Source organism: Podarcis vaucheri (assembly GCF_965113315.1).
Source record: "Podarcis vaucheri genome assembly, chromosome: 3".
In the NCBI taxonomy this organism is placed as follows: domain Eukaryota; kingdom Metazoa; phylum Chordata; class Lepidosauria; order Squamata; family Lacertidae; genus Podarcis; species Podarcis vaucheri.
Window position 1 is genome coordinate 42,245,266 of NC_138761.1, and position 20,667 is coordinate 42,265,932.

The window sequence follows — 20,667 nt, forward strand, 5'->3', positions numbered from 1 at the left end:
TGGGCTCAGAATTCTTAAATAAGTCTTTTACACCATGCTCCAATCGGCATGCCTCAAGGTTATAGAAAGCACACACAAAGACACATACATACAGCAGTAAATCCTACAGAGCTGAAATTGGCCCTGCTCTAAAAGGTAAGATTCTGAGCTGTTCAGGACTGTTAATAAAAAACACTATAGGCAAAGGAGGCAGGGTTAGTATTGTTGCTGTTATACCATGTTTTTTGTGATTTTATACTGTACACCACCCTGTGATCTTTGAATGAAGAGTGGTGTATAAATTTAGTAAACAAGCAAAGAATTGGAGGGTGTAGGGCTACATTGACCCCCCCCTGAAGTGTGTCAGCTGGTCCCCCAGTTGATAAACCAGAGACAAGAAACTACAGTGGGGATGGCAGCCCACTTTGGGAGATGACAGACCACCTGCTAGCTCTTCTTCAAAATGGGCCTCCCATAGAGCTAGTTGCTGACTGGGGCTCAAGGTCTGCAGCTATATGAGCAAGAAAAGATGCACTATAAAAGTGGCAGCAAGTCACATACTGGGGCAATGTAGGGAAGGGAGATAAACAACATAGGCTTGTACCCAATGTTAGTCAATCTCAAAGAAGACCCACTGAAATTCACGGCCATGACTAAATTAGGCCCATAATTACAATGGTTTTAATCTGAGTAAAATGCACTAGGACTCAACCCACATCTGTTTGTCAACACAGGACCAAAAATCTCTACATATCTGTTGTATAAAGGAGACTACCATTCTTATTCAAATAAGTTACTGCACAGCTTGGTTTAGAACACTGTAATTCATGGGTGTCACCCTAGACAGAGGGCCCCTGTAACTCTTTACGGCTACAATAAAAGTAAGCAATTGATAATGAGTTATGAAGACTTACCCCTGGCACCATTTTTCATATTGACTGGAGCGGAGCAGGATGAGGGTACATCTGATGATGAAGGGTATTCCAGTCCACTTAGGCCACAATAATAAATGTGTGAGTCTTTACAGTGCGTCAGGCCTGTCACTCATGCTGCTGCAGACTAACACAGCTACCTCTCTTGAAGTTGCCATCTGCAATACAGGGATAAGAATCCTGACCTACCTTACAAAGTTGCAATAAGAATGTATACAAAACACTTTGAGCATTCCAGTGTGTTATATAAATTCTAAATAGGAGCATTATTATTATTATTATTATTATTATTGTTGTTGTTGTTGTTGTTGTTGTTATTAGCCTCCAAGTGTTGTACCAAAGCCAATGAATAAAGTGAGGGCCAGTTCATTCAAGGCCAGCCACTTATTTTGGGGACTATTGCTATTGTCACACTGGAATCTGGTTCTCTAATGGTAAACTAGTTTTCTGGGTACACCGCTATGGGCTCACTCTGGCGATCCATTCAAGATTCACTCAGATGGTGCAGGCTGGTGCCCATTCAGACTGGTAGAACAAAAGGCAGGAAGCTCAACAGTAGGTGGAGATAGCCAATGAAAAATGGAGCCAACTAATTCTGACTTTGTCCACTTCTTTCTCCCTGCTGAGTTCTACAAAGGCAACACTGAGACTAAAGAGTAAAGAAGCTGACAGCTAGTTCCGTGCCCTGGACTGGGCGAAAGTAAGGAAGCAGGCAGGTGGGGGCTGGCTGAGGGCAGCTTGGTAGGGAAGTGCCCCACTTGTGCTAATGGACGAGACTTCATTCACAAGAAACAAACCTGACACGTCTTGCACCCTGGTTCACTGGACCTGCATAACTTGCAGGTCCATGAGCATTGGGACTGATGCCAACATCAGCTTGGATAGAAAATTTTAATATAAATTAAGCAGCAAAAGCGCCATCATCTTTACTTCTCTTTGATTTTTTTTTTTTAAAAAGACAATGACTCAAATCCCAAATCGCTTTAATAGCTGCTCTTTCCCCTCACAAATATTATTTGTTAAATTTATATCCCACCCTCCCTCCCAAAGGAGCCCAATACTAACTGCAGCTTATTTTATTGCAAGGATCTTAATTTGTTTCCGTGTACATTATGACATTCACATTTTACAAACATAGTAGGTTTAAAGTCTTCCCCTACTGAATGAAATACAGTGGTTGGCATTTGCATTTGAAAATCCAGTAAATGTTTCCAGATTGCATTCCAACTTGTCTGGTAAAGTTTGCCAGACTGAATATAGTGTATCTTTGTGTGGTGTTAATGTGTTGAGCTTCTGGATTAGAAAATGCTTTCTGACAAATGAGTGCTTTTAGCAGAATGTTTGTGCTATGAAATGGACAAGAGACAAAACAAATCTAGAATTGGTTTTCGCAATCTGATTATTGCTAAGATTATTTCTGTTCTGACTGATGAAGAGTTCTGTGCAACCCGCAAACCTGCACACAGGGTTTGTGCCATCAATTGTACAACCTTGCTTGCTCAATATTTATGAAGAGATAGATGAAACTGCTGTATCCTTAGTCATGTATTATTATTATTATTATTATTATTATTATTATTATTATTATTCAGGGCTTTTTTCAGCTGGAACTCACTGGAACTCAGTTCTGGCACCTCTCAGGTGGTTGCCATTGCCATTATTCTGACACCTCCTTTTCTAGAAAAATAGCACTGTTGTTACTGTTGTTAATTTATACCCCCCCTTTTCCCTGATGCAAGGTAGTTTACAGACAAAACCAAGAACCACTAAAAACACAGAAAAATTAATCATTAAAATACAATTAAACATCGGTGAAATTAAAACTATTTGCATACATAAAATCTAAATGTTCCCCTGGTGCCTGTTTCCCAAAGCCTGGGAAGCTTTTGCTCGGCGTAGGGAGGGAAGCACGATGATCCGACAGGTCCAAGAGTCCTTCCACCTTCTTCCAAAAGCATGCCCAGCTGGGGGAAAGAGCCAAGGGGACTCCAGGATTCTGCCGAAAGCCTGGCGTCTCCTTCCCAAAGCCCATGAAGTTTCTGTCTGGCTAAGAGAGGGAGACACAATGCTCACACTTGCGGTATTAGCCCCCCACCCATCGCCCTCACAAGCTGATGCCTCTGGCCCTAACTGTTCCCCTACAAAAAATTTCACCACACACCACTGGAATTACACCACCCGCCACAGGCTGAATCTGTGTTCCCTGTTCTGCCTTCTAACTGACCAAGAACACCTGTCTTGTCAAACCACTGGTCCATGTTGTGAAGGATTCTTGCCTCTGACTGGCAGTTGTTGTCAGGAGGATGGGGTGGAACTGGAAATGGTTAGCTCTGCCAGCCATTGGCTATGATTGCATGTACTGTTGGCTCCCAACAGTCCGAGTGGGCACCAGTCACTAGCTGACTGATCACAGGGTAGGGAACTCTTTTTACTACATTTGGAGCTGAAACTTATTTGTCAATGGATGCCATGCCTTTTGGTCTTGCATGTGGAGATCTGTTTTGTTGATATTTCGCTACCTGTATCTCTTTAAGAGCAATCTTTCAGTGTCAGGGGAGACCAAAAGTATAAACTTCAACATCTTTTTTTGACTTGCTTTTGACTTTTCTCACATGAGGGAAACAGCTGTCAAAGGCCAGGAATGACCTGAGATTGACTGTAGGCATTACTTTCTTCTCTTCCTTGAGGCAGCTCCTATTTCATATTTTATTAGATGAAATTCTCCTGTGTATCAAATAATGATCTAGACCCATAGGAAGTAGGAAATGCCACAATAGATGTTTTATAGGTAAGAACAGTAAAGTGGAAGGAGGCCAGGAACAATAAATTATATTTTTCTTTCTCCTACAACCAAGTTAACAGTGACACTCACCACCACACACTGCTACTGTACAACCTCCTTTCTTTTCAAGTTATGCAGAACTTGACAAAGAATGCATGGTGTATATCAACTACTGTATGTTTTGGTGGATTCCTTCCTATGCAGGGCTGCCATATTTGCAACCAGGAGACTGAGGTTATAGAGTTAAAACAGGGATGGAGAACCTGGACTCATTCCTGGATCTGAGGTTCCCCACCCCCACTTTAAAATGCTGATCAGAATGAGACACACAGCACCAATGATTCTCCTGCTCAACCCTCCCTGGTTTCTGCCCACTCCAGACACACAACTGCTGTAGTAGGCACACTATGGTGTACACAGGTTTGGACTGAGGGAAATGCTGGGACAGTCCGTGCATGTACACACACTACCATTCAATGACTTGCAGCTGAATGTATGAATAGATCCCACTAAAAAGTACTGAGGTGAAGCGAGGCAAACACTCAAAGAAGCATTATGCTAAAGGTATGTAAATATATTAAAAGACTCAGAAGTATCCATTTCTTTTTACATATGCCTTTACATCCACTGAGGGCCTTCTGGCGGTTCCCTCACTGTGAGATGTGAAGCTACAGGGAATCCGGCAGGAGGGCCTTCTCGGTAGTGGTGCCTGTCCTGTGGAATGCCCTCCCATCAGATGTCAAGGAAATAAACTACCTGACTTTTAGAATATATCTGAAGGCAACCCCGTTTAGGGAAGTTTCTAATGTTTGATGTTTTATCACATTTTTTTATTATTAATATTCTGTTGGGAGCCACCCAGAGTGGCTGGAGAAACCCAGCCAAATGGGCGGGATATAAATAATAAACAAATAAATTATTATTATTATTATTATTATTATTATTATTATTATTATTATCCATGCAAAAAATGAGAAGAAAAGGTACAATTAAAAGTCCCGGATATAATACTGTAAAGAAAACATCAGGAGAGTAGATTCCACAAAAGATGAAAGGGCAATATGTTCAACCTGTAAACAAATCTGTGTATCTTGAATTCCACAGCAAACCCTCTAAAACCACCTTTGAACTGAGGGAGATAAGTGCTAAACTATCTTCTAAGAGGCGGCAGTTAAAAAGGAAAAAGCCAAACATTATCATTGAGCATACATTGCCAAAATATAAAGCTGAGTTTGTTTAGACTGTTGAGTTTGATTTTGTTTCAGCTCTTTGGATCGTCACTAAATCTATATTTGGATTATCAGCCTTTTTACTCTGTGGTGGGTAGAGGCCTGCAGATGTTGAAGAAACCATTTCAAAAATGAGTTTTTCTCTGAAGCAAGCATTTGACTGACCAATGGAAGTCAATTACACTATTTGATTACCAGTTGAGGGGACAAATCCTGCCACATTAAAACCCTGAGAGATCTGAACTCTCTTCAACAAATATGTTTGTTTCCAGATTTAGACTTCAATGGGAATGTTTGAACCAGACTGGTTTTTACACTTAATATGCTGTTTCATTCCTGCTTAGGAAATACTTTTCCATTTTACCATAAACCATTACATGTTCAGGAAACAATTGATACTTGAAACTGTATTGCACAAAATTAAGTTCTTTTCCTACCTGGCTACAGGTAAAACAAACAAGCAAACTTGAACAAAACACCTGATCCTAAGAATATTTACACAAAAGTAAATTCCCCTGGGGGAGTCATCAAGAGAAAACTGGCCGGTGTACAATGTGAACATTGAAGCCAAGAAATTTATCCAGTGTCAGCAAGCCTCTACTCCCTTGTAAATAATCTTTATAAAAACAAGAACAGTTTCCAAAGTGTCCAAATAATCTTTCCATCTGAATGTATTTTATGTATAAAAAGATGAATTTAAAGAATTTGTGTTGCCGGTTGCATGCTCTGGTAGACAAGAGGAGGGGGAGAACACCATATGGCCACCATGTTGGACTCAAACATTTCTGGCACTTTATCTTCAGGGAAGTGTTTTCTTACCTACCCACACAGGGCAGAACAGCCTTTGAATGGGTCTACTGTGTTGGCTTTCTCCTCTGCCAGTATCTTCCCTATTTCTCCTTTGTTGATTTAAAGGGCTGGAAATCAGGAGATCTGGTGTGTCTTCTTCATTACAGGCAATGGTCCTTTTTATCACCTGAGGGCCATATGAAAACTCAGCTGTGTTTCCAGCGCTTTCTGTGTCATGCTGAGCCTCACACTGGAGCACAAGAAAGAGACCGTCAGCATCTGGTTACAAAGCTCACAGCCACCACTGAGAAATGCAGGCTGTGTTTTAGTTCTTTAGTGGCCTGTGCTTCCTTGGCACGAGCAGATGAGTCTATGTTTAGGGGCTTTCATTTAGATACTACTCAAAAGAAACGTCGGTTTAGAGGTTTGGCTCAGCTTGTGTCCATATCTAAATCTTATCCACTCAACCCCCTCCCCCACTCCCTCCACAAACCTCTCTCTGAAATGCAGCTGTCTAGCCAGCTGCTCCCACTAGTCCCCTTGCCTAGCTTATATTTGTCCTATTCCCCTCAATGCAACCTTTTCATCATGTGCAAGCGATGTTTGTCAGCAGGGAGGGGGCCCAGTTGTACTACTTGTATACAAATGTCCTCAGGGTTTCCCCAGATGAACAATCTATGTCCACCTTCCCTCCCCCCATATTGCATTTCATTTGTGGTGCAATACTCCTCCATTTCCTCATTAATGCATTACTGATGTAGGTCAGGCGTGCAGACAACCCAAACGCAACCTGCCAATCGTGGATGGTGCTGACGACCCACCAGCATCTCAGCAAACCTCTTCTTTTCTGAGGAAAAAACAGAAGCATCAAGCACTCTGCAGGCTACAATTCATTGCTTGGTGAGTATTAAGTCATGCAGGCCTGTTTTATGGCTGTGTCCTGTAGTACACACAGCCACCGGGAGAATCTGAGGTAGAAGCTGAAGCAGCTGCCTCAGAGTTGCCTTTCCTAGAGAAAGCAAACCCATGGCCCTCCAGATGTTGTTGAATGTCAACTTCCATCAGACCCAGCCAGATGTAGTAAGAAGAACGCAAGAAGTGCCCAGATAGATTTACAGTGGTGCCTCGCAAGACGAAAAGAATCCATTCTGTGATTCTCTTCAGCTAGCGGTTTTTTCGTCTTGCGAAGCAAGCCCATTGACGGATTAGCGGATTAGCACTATTAGCGGCTTATCTGCTGATCGGATCAGCTGATAAGCAGCTTAGCGGCTTAGAAAAGGGGGGGGAGGGGAAAAAACCAGCAGGAACTCGCAAGACATTGTCGCCTTGCGAAGCAAGCCCATAGGAAATTCATCTTGCGAAGCACCTCCAAAACGGAAAACTCTTTCGTCTAGCGAGTTTTCCATCTTGCAAGGCATTCGTCTTGCGGGGCACCACTGTATTATTCATTTAAGGTGTTTATATACCATTTAATCATTAGGATTTCTAAGTGATGTGCATAAAAATAAACCACACCAAAGATTAAACAGTAAAAACTCACCATAAAACCAAACAATACCTTAAAATACCTGATGGAATAATAAAGTCTTTGTTGTGCACCTGATGTTCAACAAGGAGGGTGCCTGCCTAATCTCAGTCATGAGGGAGTTCCACAGGTTTGGACCCAGTCTATGAAATGCCTTTAGGTAAGGGCTGCTGTCTGACACCACTATCGCCTCCCTGCAGAAGAAATTAAACTTAAACCTACATTCATCATTGAAAAGGGCTCCAGTCAACGAGACCACATCAGGTTCAAAGGGGCCATATGAATCACTCTGCCTTCAGGAGGCAACTTGCTCTTTTTACTATTAAGGAATGTTCCAAAATATCCTTATCTCATCCTGCCTATAACCCTGTGATGTCAGCCAGGCTACGCAAGCAACCGTGGTTTGCATAAGCAGAGATTTCCATCTGGTTTTCCAAACCTAACTCTAGCGACTGCGTGACGCTGGCCAAGGAAAAGCACCAAGCTGAGTTGTTATGTTTTTTATTTTCACTCTGGGTGAATTAACCAGGAATGAATCACTTTCCATTTTTGTTTCTATAATAATTAATGTAGATTAAAGCAACCACTCCAAGTTTTAAGATCACTTTCAAGACACTGTTTTTAAAATGTATGTTCAAGGAGGCAACTGAATATAAAAGCATGTGTGCACAGGTTTTGTTTATATCTCCCCACTGTTTATTTTTTAACAAATATCTTGTCAGTGAGAACAGGATTTTTAAAAAACTCAGAGAGTATTCTCAAAAGGACTTATCACAGATTAGTTAGTCTTTAACATGCTTTACTGCCATCTGTTCCCACAAAGTGTGCCAATAGAGTTCCTCTCCTCAGCTCTTATAAAGGGTGCTTAAAGCAAGGAGTGAGCTTTCTAAGCCATGTACTTTTTCTCACAAAGAGATAAAAAGTTGGAATTTTGAGGCATGCTGTATATTAAATGCTATGTATTTTGTAGCATTTGAATAGGAGTGTTTCCAGTTGTGGGTACATGGATTAGGAAACAATTGGGAGGCTGTTTTTTCTGACTTTGAAAATAGAAAGGGATGGTGACTCACTGCTAGTTACTGAGATGAGGTATGTGAACCTCTGAAGATTTTAGAGCAGGGGTCGCCAACGTAGTGCCCTCCAAATATTTTGGACTGAAACTCCCATAATCCCTGACCATTGGCCTTGCTCGCTGGGGCTGATGGGAGTTGGAGTCCCCTGTTCTAACGCCCAGCTGGGGAACCTGTGGGCTTCCAGATGTTGATGGACTCCACCAGCCAGCCTGCCAGCCTGCCCAATGGTCAATATGATGTAGCTCAGCAACATCCAGAGGGTCACAGGTTTCCCACTGCTGCTCTAAAGCCTCATATACATTCTAAGAACTGCTACAGAATCCAACCTATCACAGAGATCAGGGGAGCTCATCCCTAATATGTTTCAGAAGTATGACGAAAGTTTCTTGCTGCTTTGCTTTAAAATATACAAAAGGAATTCATCCGATACTCAAGCAGTCTTTTTACACCTGCTGCTCAGAGAGGTCATTTTTTTGCCAGTACCACACATGCATGCATGCAGCGGAAAGGAGTAGCCAAACCATTTTTCTTGGCACATGTTGTTGGCCACACGGATATTTTCCCAACTTTATTAATACAAGTAAGATGTTTTCCTAAAATAAATTTGCAATGAATGCAGCCATAAGAAAAATGCAAAGCCTGAAGCTTGCACACACACGCCACCAGACTGTGATGATTGCTAGGAATTTCTAAACAAAGAGGTATAGGACCACTTAACTAAATAATAAGGCTGTCTGCATTGTGGTGGTGATGAGGTGCAATACACTCCTCCATACACACAACCAGCCAGTGTAGTTTACAGTGGTACCTCGGGTTAAGAACTTAATTCATTCCGGAGGTCCGTTCTTAACCGGAAACTCTTCTTAACCTGAGGTACCAATTTAGCTAATGGAGGCTCCCACTGCCACCGCTACGCAATTTCTGTTCTCATCCTGAAGCAAAGTTCTTAACCCGAGGTACTATTTCTGAGTTAGCGGAGTCTGTAAGCTGAAGCGTCTGTAACCTGAGGTACCACTGTAATGGTTAGAGTGCAAGACTAGGACCTGGGAGACCAGGGTTCAAATCCCCACTCAGCCATGAAGCTCACTGGATGACCTTGGGCCAGTCACTCACACTTAGCTTATCCAACCTTCACAAGGTTGTTGTGATAATTAAATTTGGAGGAGGAGGACTATGTACAGCACATTGAGCTCCTTGGAAGAAAGATGGGATATAAATGCAATCAAAAATAAATGACACGTAACATGAAAGCTCTGTACATTCCATCATTTTCCTACTCCTGTAATAAACAAGCCATTCATGTCTGCCATCAAAATACATCTGCTTCCAAGAAATAAAATTCCTGCCGCTTTCAAAATGCCACATTGATTCCCAAAACATCCAACAATAATGAGTTCACTCAACAGCTTCCTGTTAAGGAAGAGACACGCAAAATCAAAGATTGCATGAATCAATGATCACAGCTCTCTGACTTAGAAAAGAGACAATCTTGAAAGGTGCTTCAGAAAACGGGAATGGGAGAGTAAGTTTAAATAAAGTACAAGGTTGGGCAGACCCACAAGAAATGTTTAACATTCCAGACTCTCCACAAAGGGCAGGTCAAGGAAAAGGGAATGAGTGGTTAGGATAGAGCACATGCCACAGATATTTTAAAAGTGCTGTTGAGCACAGTCCATCTGATCACACTGTAAACAGCCACAAGAAATAGAATGAGATTGGTTTAGAATGTGGTGAACACTTTGGGTAAGTGCACATTGGCAAGACTGGATCAAACAATGGAAGGCAAGGAAGTTGAAATAACAGATGTTTGTTGAATACACAGTCTCAGATAGCAGAGAAAGCTGTGTGTGTCCTCATGATCTCCAGATGTTTCAAAAATGACTAGCTTTCATTCCAGGTGAAATTCAGTCAAAACATGTGCAGTTGTATGCATAGATCCTGAAATGAACTGTTTTTAAAAACTGAATAAAACAGCAATATATTTTGTACCCGATTTATTATGGATTACATTTTGCTAGTAACCAACCCAGCTAAAGCTGGACACTCTGAATGTACAGATGCTGCCTCACTTCAAATCAAGTTCTCCCAAAATTTCATATGAATAGCAATGGGAGCCAGATGCTCTCTTGGACCTCACAGGCAGGCAAGTATTGACCATTCAAGACTGGTCTGCACTCTTGCCAAGTATCATAGCTCTATCACCATCACACATCTATAATAGCCAATACTGGGTTCTTCTGACTCTTTGTCACATGCTGGCATGACAAGAGGACTGTGTGGTGCTCACCTACGAATCTAAAGTCACAACAAGCCAATAGCTGTGCTGATATATACATATACAAATGCACATGCATTTAAAGAGAGAGCAATAGAGGTAACCGCTCTCAAAGAGTGATAAATCATTAATACATGTTAGGACATTAGACAGGAAAAAGCAAATTACCAGGCATGACAGCTGGTTACAGATGCGGCTCCTTTGATCTTTGCAGAAATGGTTATTAACTCACAGGGTCAGCTGCCAGACGTCTTTTGGCGACTGTGCCCACTCAGCCACCCACATAATAAATGGCCATTAAGCCACTTTGCTTACTAACCCTATTGGAAGAAACGTTCAAAAGAAATTTAAGTTCAAAGCAGCCTTCTGTTCCATTGAAGTCACTGACAAGCTTCTTCAAGTTAATGGAGGCAGAAATGCTGGTTTTGAACCAGTTCAACACGCCTCACTTCTGTCCACACTGCAGAACCAAGTGATCTGTCAAATGTCTTGGGAAGCATCTTTATACCAACTGCGTTGCTTATACCAACACAATGGTTATTGCAGGCCAGCAGACTAAAACGGAAGGAAAGGTTTGAGCCCAACACTGCTATATCCAATAGCAAAATCAATGCAAAGTAAATATGAAGATGTAAAATTCACTTTCCCTCAGCTGGAGGGGGGGGGGACTACTACTGTCAAATGACCTATAAGAGAAGGGCTTCCCAAATTGTGGTCCATGGGACAATTTGTTCAGGTGGTCCGTAGTGTGTCTGTAAAAATACAACTGAAAATCATGAATCATCTATCACAGCACATTACAATTGCTACAACATTGCCCCTCAGCAACAGTGGCGTAGCGTGGGGGGTGCAGGGGGGCCCGGCCGCACCGGGCGCAACATCTGGGGGTTAGGGTTAGGGGGCGCAAATCCACGGGTTAGGGGGCGCAAATTACTTGCCTTGCCCCGGGTGCTGACAACCCACGCTACGCCACTGCTCAGCAATTTTCAAGTGGTCTGGCGGGGGAGCTTTGGGAACCACTACTATACAGCAGAGTTTCAGTACAAAATTAAGGATGAGGATGGTTTTTTTTAATTAGATTTATATCACAGCTTTCCTCCAGGGGACTCAAGGTGGCATGCACCCTTTCTCTCCATTTTAACCACCCTGCGAGGTAGGCTAAGCTACGAGACAGTGATTAGCCCAAGCTGAGCCCTAGTCTTCCAGGCCCTGTTCCAGCACTCTAACCACCGCGTCACACTGGTTTCTGGTTTAACAACTCTCTGTACCCTTGGAAAACCATTTAGGCAACAAGAATACAGTGTTCCTTCTAAGCTTGCCACTATGCAGCATGAGGCCTCATCTACACTTTGCTTGCCCCACCACTTTCCACCAGGAAAACCTGCCTTGTTACTGCTGAATCAGAGCAAACCTCAAAAGTGGTTTTCTCCAGACTGACATTTGCTCAGATTTAGCACTAAAAAGCGAGTTTTCTGGGGGAAAGTGGCAAGACAAAACCATTTGGACCCATGCCTCAGATCCGTGCTTTCTAGGCATGGGGCAAGAAGAACGGAGGAGCCCCATGACTAAACCTTTCTTGAACCAGAAGCTTCCAGTGTGGTCTAGTGGTTAAGAGCAGTAGATTCGTAATCTGGGGAACCGGGTTCGCGTCTCCGCTCCTCCACATGCAGCTGCTGGGTGACCTTGGGCCAGTCACACTTCTCTGAAGTCTCTCAGCCCCACTCACCTCACAGAGTGTTTGTTGTGGGGGAGGAAGGGAAAGGAGAATGTTAGCTGCTTTGAGACTCCTTCGGGTAGTGATAAAGCGGGATATCAAATCCAAACTCTTCTTCTTCCCAACTAATGGGAAATTTATAAGCATAAGAACCACCAAGTAAATGATATTACTGCAGGCGTCATTCGTGGAATTAAGAAGACAGGTATCTGCATGATTACGTCATCCACTACTACTTGGTAAGTGGTTACTTGAACCCCAACCTTCCTCTGTGTCTGTTTCAAGCAGGCACCAAAAAGAGTACAGCGAAGGTGCCTGTCTGGTGCCAACAGGCAAGGAGTTCCAAAGTCTAGGTGCTGCCACACTAAAAGATCAATTTCCATAATAGTGTGGAACGAGTATTAAGTGGTGCTAGTAATAGTGTCAGTTCCACAACATCAGCCCATAGTTTCAGAATGGTACCTGCCCAGACATGAAGTTCATGTGACCCTGGACCAGTTGCTAGCTCTCAGACTTACCTACCTCAACTGGTTGTTCTGAGGACAAAATACATGGGATGAGAACTATATATGCTGCTTTGAGCTCCTTAGAGTTTATTTGTACACCGCTCTTTCACATAGCTATAAATGTAATAAATAAGTGAAATAAATTCTGCTGCTACTTGGCAAGGGATGAGAGCATTAGGCAGCAGGTGGCAATGCTAGCAGTTCATTGAACTCATGAGCTCCTCAACCCAAAATATACATCTGATCTAAACCTGAACACTTTGACCTCTTCAGTTTGGATAGGTTGTGGCTTTAAAATTCTAGGGTAGACTCATATTTGCAGTCATTTGGGTGTAACAGCTAAGGCCATGCATGCCTAACCCTACACAGTCATGATTTGATGGTAAAGGTTCTTTTGTAGCCGAACAGTCATGAATTTCAATTATACACACACCTGTTAAATTGCTATATACAATCTGATCCAAAATAAGCCAGGCTGAAACACTGTATTCTGAATGGGATATTTAAGCAATCTGGGCAAGCAATGTTGCTTACTTTAACATCGACACTTTCCAAAACTTTATCCGGCAGTGGAACAGCTTCAACTGCCGACAGAAATATTTATGGCAGAGTGGAGAATATATGAGAGGAAGGAAGCAGAATTGCAGAAGGCGTAGCCCAATACCCTGCAACCCTTCTCAGAAGTCAGTCACACAGATATTTAGTGGCGCTCAATCCCAAGTATGTGCTCATATGCAAAAGGCCTGCTTCTTTATTATTATTCAAAAGATGTGTTTACAGTTGGTCATAAAGTGGCTGTCTCACTATTGTGATAAGGATCAAGACAGTGTGTACAGTATCTGGAAAAATACATATTTAAAAACAACAGACCTCTGCAGCCTACAATTACTTTACAGCCTCTATGAAGAATCAGGTTACTCGTTATCTCCATTTTCAAGTCCTGGTCTGCCATTGTCAAATAACTTGCTAGTGTTGAAACCGTTTACAGAAAATACGCTGATAAATATTCTGTCCTTCTGAAAAGGGTGATGGTTTTAGCAAGACGTCAGTCCTCCAGGTCACCGAAGATTCTTCGGTGAGAATGATTTTTTAAAGAAAGCACTGCTTTATATCTTGGATCCAGTAAGATAAGCAAACATGCATCTAGTCTGTTCAATAGGTGAATAATCCTATAATTTAGCTGGGGTGACTCACTGGTTTCATGGTGGGTAACAACTGGAACCTTAAGGCAATCTCTCTTCAACTGAACATGCTTTCAAATGAAGTCTGGTATATGTTCCATTCCTTAGCCTGCCATCTCTCTCTTTCTTACCCCCACCCACTCACATTCCTTCTGCATGTCACTCTGTACTTTTTATTTTTGAACTCTCACAAAGAGTAGGCAAAAATCAAGCTAAGACATAGAGCTGTCATGTTCAGTATTTGCAATAGCAGTTCTACACTGTTGTTAGACAATGGTCTTGCTGGAGCTCTGGCAGTATAAAAACATTTGAGACTGAGTACATGTCTACACCACAGGTATTTAAACGGGTTTAACAAATGTTCCCTCTCCCCAAGAAATTGTCATTTAATGAGGGTCTCAAGGGAATCCTTGACATCCTAATCAGATTACAGTTCCCAGAATTCCTTGGGTTAGCCACAATATGGCTGCCCCTTCCCATGACAGGCCCTTGTCTCATGCCTACTGCAAAGCTGTTCTGAAGATGGAAGACCATCTAGAACTGCGTGCTAAGCAGTGCAGACAGCTCAAGCTGCATTTGGAAGGGGAAATCACAGACACCCTCCTTGTGAAAGTATAAGACACTCCTGCTTGAGCTACGGTCTCTCTGCATCCGAACTAGCTTGTTTGTGCGATGTGCTTTACAATCCTCTTGCATCACCATTCCAATACCCTAATTATCCTTTCCATTTTAAAGATGTTTACATGAAGCCTGAGGACTAAAAGGGCTTCCTAGAGCCAAAGAAGAGCCTTGATGGATCAGGCGACGGCCCACGTAGTTCAGCATCCTGTTCTTACAATGGCCAACCAGCTGCTTATGGGAGGCGCGCAAGCAGGACCCAAATGAAACAGTGAACTCCCCACCTGTAGTGCCCAGCATAATGCTTCCAACAATGGAGGCAGAACATAGCTATCATGACTAGTAGCCACTGATAGTCTTCTCTTATATGACTGCATTCTGATCTCTTGCTTCTTAGAGATTTAATTCAACACCCAGCATGGTGTCTGCCAATGGTAACATCTCTGTGATGTGCAGATCCTTTTTCTTTGTACATCGACCATTTCCAGAATATGTGCTTCTGTTGTCTTTTCAGTGCATCTGAGGCAGAAAGGGCTAAAGGTGGAAGGACCTCTCTCATGATCAACTTGCTATAGTGAGAGAACCAAGCATCCATTTGACAGAGTCCTAGGTTTAGTGGGCAGCATATGATGGTTACTCTGTGGCTGAGCTATACCACTTCTGACTACAATTGAGGTTTACAGCTCACACCCCAATACCCCAATTAATATTTCAATTAATAGAAAATTGGCATGACAGGGGAAAGGCCAGCCTAGAATAATTTTTCTATCTTTCTGTGTGCAGGGATTTATTATTATTTTTTCAGAAGAGCATTCCATCATTTGAACTGCAACTGAACTATGATGTGGTACCGTCCCAACATAGGCTTATCACTTCATTTGCTGCTTGCAAGAACAAAATTAAAAGTGGAACAAGACTACAATCGTACAGTCAGGGACCATGTCTGCCTAGATCAGGACCCATTCCAAGGTTGAAAGATAAAACTAAATCAGATAAAATTCACGTTGGGCAAAAAGCCAGGACACCACACCAGGCCTCAATGGATTATGCCAAAGGCAGACAAATTAAGTGCATGTACCAGAAAAAATGGAACAGATAAGACCAGGGGTGCTGAAGATTAGACTAGAAACAAGAAGACAAATATTCCAGTGTCTTGGGCAACTAGCCAATAGTCCTGCTGGTTGTTTGGACATATTAAGCATACATAGTGCCAAGACTTACCTGCTGGTCAAAGAAAAGAAAACCATGCACTGGACAGTGTGACAGCCATACTGCCGCGCTGCTTCTTTAGAGTTAAAAGCAAATAGAGGCTTTAAGCCATTTTCACTAGCGACACTTAAACCAGGGTTGTGGGTGGTGGGTTTTGTGTGTGCACGCCTGGTGTCCATAACTCAAATGTAAAAACTACATTGCCTGAAATATATATTTAAAAAACATGTCGTTCTGATTTCTGTCTTGCACTAAGGACATCACAGGCAAATGCATTTCAGGTTCAAAACAGCCTCCTTGCAGCTGTTTGAGTATAGACAGTGAGAGACCCAATTGCTTTATTTTTAATTAAAATTAATGGGGAGGAGGAAAGGGAAAGAAGTCAAAACAATCGCAAAGTAACACCAGAAAGCTGAGTGGGATAAGATAGACCTTTCACATGAACCAATAGCTAGCCAAGGTGGGCAGGTTTACCCTAGTACCTGGGTAGAGTCTTCATTGGCTATGTAGGGCAGCTGTGAGTTCCTTATTCTAGGTGTGGTTTTGAAGTCTGACACGAATGACCCAATTTGCATTTTTAAATTATTAGACAAAGACAAATTGGGTTCCTCAATGACAACAAATTGCACAGAAACACCAGCATACATATATAAAATGGACAGCTTTAAATACAAGAAAACAACCCAAAATGTCACCATACTGAAATGTGAGCAAGACTGTTCTACATCTACCATAAAACTCACCCTGCAAAAGTCTCATTGTCTCATTGCAACTTGTTGTTTTGTTACCAGCTAGTAGAGGGATGAGGCAGCTATATGCTGGTTGGGGTGGCTGGGAATTGTGGTTCAACAACATCTGAAGGGCCACGGGTTCCCCATTCCTTATCTAGCACCATAATTATCAAGAATATTACAAGCAGAATTCAGAAACAAATCCTCAAGGACATTTCATGGCATCCTTTGTTTCATGATGTCTAAACAGGGAATAATTAAACACTTTCAAATTGAACAAACAAACACAAAAACCCAGGGTAGCTCAGGATATTTTTCTTCTTCTCTGAAGAATTCTAAGTATCACTATATATCCACATACGAAATCTGTGATGAAGTGTGGCTTCTTGGGTTTTGATATGTGAGCACTCTGAACATTTACAAGCACCACCCAGAACTATTTTAGTTTCTGAAAAGCTAACCCTGTGATTATCTACTGCCTGTGCAAGTCATAACAGCAGAGCAAACTCAACACATGTGCAAATAAAGGGATGCAATAATGAAACTATTATCTCACTCTCTCTCTATATATACCCTTGACAGGTTTATCAATTGTTTGGAAAGTCAGAAAATTAAGTTAGGGTGCAAAAAAGATATATGAAAAAATGAAGCCCAGCAAACATACAAAAAGGTGAAAAAAATTAAACTGAAGCTGATGGATTTACTATTCCACTCATCATTCTCATAAAATGAGATCATGTTTAAATGGTGACAAATTCTTCATGTTTAGAGCATATTCTTCAAGCTTGCTTAACAGCAACTGGGGATAAGAAACCTGGGGGTCTCCAGATGTTCCTGAACTCCAGCTCCCATCAGCTCCAGGCAGTGTGGCCAATGGCCAGGGACGATGGTTGTGAATTTTTCTGGGTTTTATTGTCTTATCTTTTTGGGAACCGCTTTGAGGCTTTTTTTTACAATCATGCGGGGTGTATATCTTATGAAATAAACAATAAAAATAGCAAAACTGCACCAGTTACCAATTTGCTACTGAGCCAAATTTAAGATTCTTTTCTAGAAGTACAGAATCCTAAACAACCTAGGACTGGCTACTCGAAGGAATGCCGTCTTACATATAAGCCAGTCTGTATGCAAAGATCCTTTGATGCGACCCTCCCGCTTGTGCCACAGCCTGCTTCAATCTCGCCTGTGACAATCCAGAGGAAGGCCCATTCCATTACAGAATGAATATAAATAACATTTGGGGGCACGGAGGACCCAAACAAAATATCACATATAATATCTTTACACAGGAGCATCTATTCTCAATATTTCTACATGAGCAAAGGAAGATCGTTTCTCATCTTGTTTGCTCCACTGATGGGAAACACACTGCACATTTCAGCCACAAGCCTCTCTTGAGGGGGACAGAATTTATTCCAAACTAAAAAGCTGTTGCTTTTAAATCCTTGGAATCGTCCTGGAAGATTGTCTCCATAAGGTCTATTATAGACACAAGATCTATTTTCCTGGAAAATCTTAGTCGTAAAGTTTATGAAGTTGAAGACCCTTTTAACAATTTAGTTTACATAGATTTCATTTATGAGGCAAGTGGCTCGTAATGAAGAATTATCTAAACTGACTTTAAAATTACCTACTCTCTTAAAAATACCTCGCTTGTAATTAAATTGCCCAAACAAGTTTAGGCTGACTGGACTGTGGTTGCCTATAAAGCTGTACTTTTAAACCTCGTGCTTTGGCTGATTTACAGCTTTCAACACAACATTACAGATTTATTTAATTGTATCTCCTCCAAAAATTATCCTTTGTGCACATTTTTTCTACTACTCAGGAATGGCAGAGGTCAAAAAAAATGGAGGGCTGGACAGAGATGACCCTACACATTTTAGTGCCTCAGGCAGAAGGTTCAAGGGAGCTTTCTCAGTGGTGGTAAAACATATAATAAACTCAATCATTGATAATTTGCTGGCCTTTGATGGTAGCCTGAGATCTGCCACCTAAGGTGGGAACCTCAGTCTGCTTAATAGTAGGAGCTGCCCCGAGGCCTGACGTTAGAAGAAACAAAGAAGCAGTGCATCCCAGTGGGAAGAAACAGAGAATGAATCATGTTACAGATGGGTAGCCGTGTTGGTCTGCCATAGTCAAAATAAAAAAAATTCCTTCCTGTAGCACCTTAAAGACCAACTAGTTGGTCTTTAAGGTGCTACAGGAAGGAATTTTTTTTATTTTGAGAATGAATCATGTGATGGTGAGTGAGGAGTTGAAGGAGGGACAGTAGCTCCTCTTTTGGGCTTGGGTGCCAGCATTCACTGAGGGTCCACCACACTAACCTTTGCTCTGTGCTTTCTAGGTACAGGTCCAAGCTTTCCAGGCACGTGACAGAGCCATGGTCCCCCCGCAACACTTTCCCCAAGGAACACATGTTTTACCTTTGAATAGGAGCAAACGGCAATTCATGGAAAATCTGACTGCTGATTGAACTACCATTGGCTAGCCTCACCTGGTTTAGCTGGCCAGTCAAAGCCATTCCTGGGGTGTGGCCACTGTCTCATCTTGACAGCTTCCAGGAGCCACAGATGAGAGCTGAGTGTGGACCAAAGGTGGACATACTACCCCAGAAGGAGCATGACATGTCCCCCACTCCTCCCCTAACACCCCATACAGTCTAGCCACACCTGGAGGGCAACACATTGACTTTCTGCTCAGTTCTTTGTAGATATGGTTAACAAATGATTACTCAAACTCCTTCAATCCAATTTCCTCCCAGCCAATGGGCAGGGATGATGGAGTTTGTAGTCCTACAACATATAAAGGGTATTCGGTTAGATAAGGCTGTGATTACTGGATTTTAGATAATGTTTTGCTTGCCAGTGAAACATTAATGCAAGCCCAACATTGCCAAAAGTGGAGGGAAGCCCCCATCCTTCAACTCATAAAATTCAGATTACATCTATTCCCCCTGCCATTCATAAACAACTATTCTACATAGCATACTGGAGCAATACCCATGTCTTTCCCTGCAGAAAATCTTATTGTTTCCAGTAAGTTATTCTCTGCTTTCCCCCACTTACCCAGAGGCAAGGGATCTACACACCACTCATTCTGCATTGAAGAGACATTAAGAAAAGAAAGAAATCCACAACACAGGTGTCATTTCAGGCACATATCCAATGTTTTGAACATTTGAGACATTCATCTTAAAACTCATGCACTGAAGTTCTAGACAGAAGTAAAGGGAGTCAAAGTTTGCAGAAAAGTTAGTTTTGGCAAAATTAGAAATGAAAACAAAATGTTAACAAAATGCAGATGGGTTCATCTGTCAATATAAAAGAAATTGCAGGAGGTTTCCCCCCCTACTTCTAATATGAAGTGGGGGTGACCCACTGCACTGTGGCATGAACACTTCATCAAAACTCAATGACCAGGAATTCTGTGTTTAATGCATAGCTGTGATGTAAATCTAGATGTAGCATATAATGAAAATAGTTGTGATCTCAACGCAGCCACACATATTGAATGTAATACTTGTTAGCAAATTGGTATGAACATTTCAAAAACTCTAGGATCAGATTGCAAACATGTACACAGAACTATTATCTGAAGCATTATAGCAAAATTAAAATGTGGTTGGCATAATGCACTACAGATACAAATCACACCTCGTATGTAAACAAGGTCAGGGACTTGTTTAATGTGTGTGGGTAGAAGAATGTAGTTTTATTTATTTTTCTCCCCATACTGTTGTGTGTTGCCTTAAGCACAGTATGGAAATGTGATGAAGAACACTGCAATCCTGTATCTTGGAGCAAGTCCCATTGAGATTCTGAGCAGACATTTATAGGATTTAAATTTCATGCATTTTCTTATTTAACAGATTTTCAAAACACCTTACAGAAAAATTAACCTTCCAAGGTGGTTTTTGAAAATAAATAAAGTAGGCAAAAAAATCGCAATAAAGTAGTAAGATTTTTAACATAGTAAAATAAAAACAAAATATTAAGATATTAAGATAATAGCAGCAAATAAAACTATCAGCAACAGGTAAAATAGCTAGATTAAAATAGCAGCAGCAGAGGGAGGGAAATGAAAACACAGCACCCTAAATCATCCACATGTCAGCGGCAATA

At 41.8% G+C, this 20,667-nt stretch overlaps 1 protein-coding gene across 1 annotated transcript in view; it reads right to left on the reverse strand.

The window, feature by feature from the left end:
- Window positions 1–20,667, reverse strand: part of CDC42EP3 (CDC42 effector protein 3) — an 81,898-nt gene that overhangs the window by 59,001 nt on the left and 2,230 nt on the right. The window contains exon 2 of the mRNA XM_082216272.1: window positions 894–1,069. The gene's annotated coding sequence lies outside the window, so the exon portion shown is untranslated. The remainder of the gene's footprint in view (window positions 1–893; window positions 1,070–20,667) is intronic.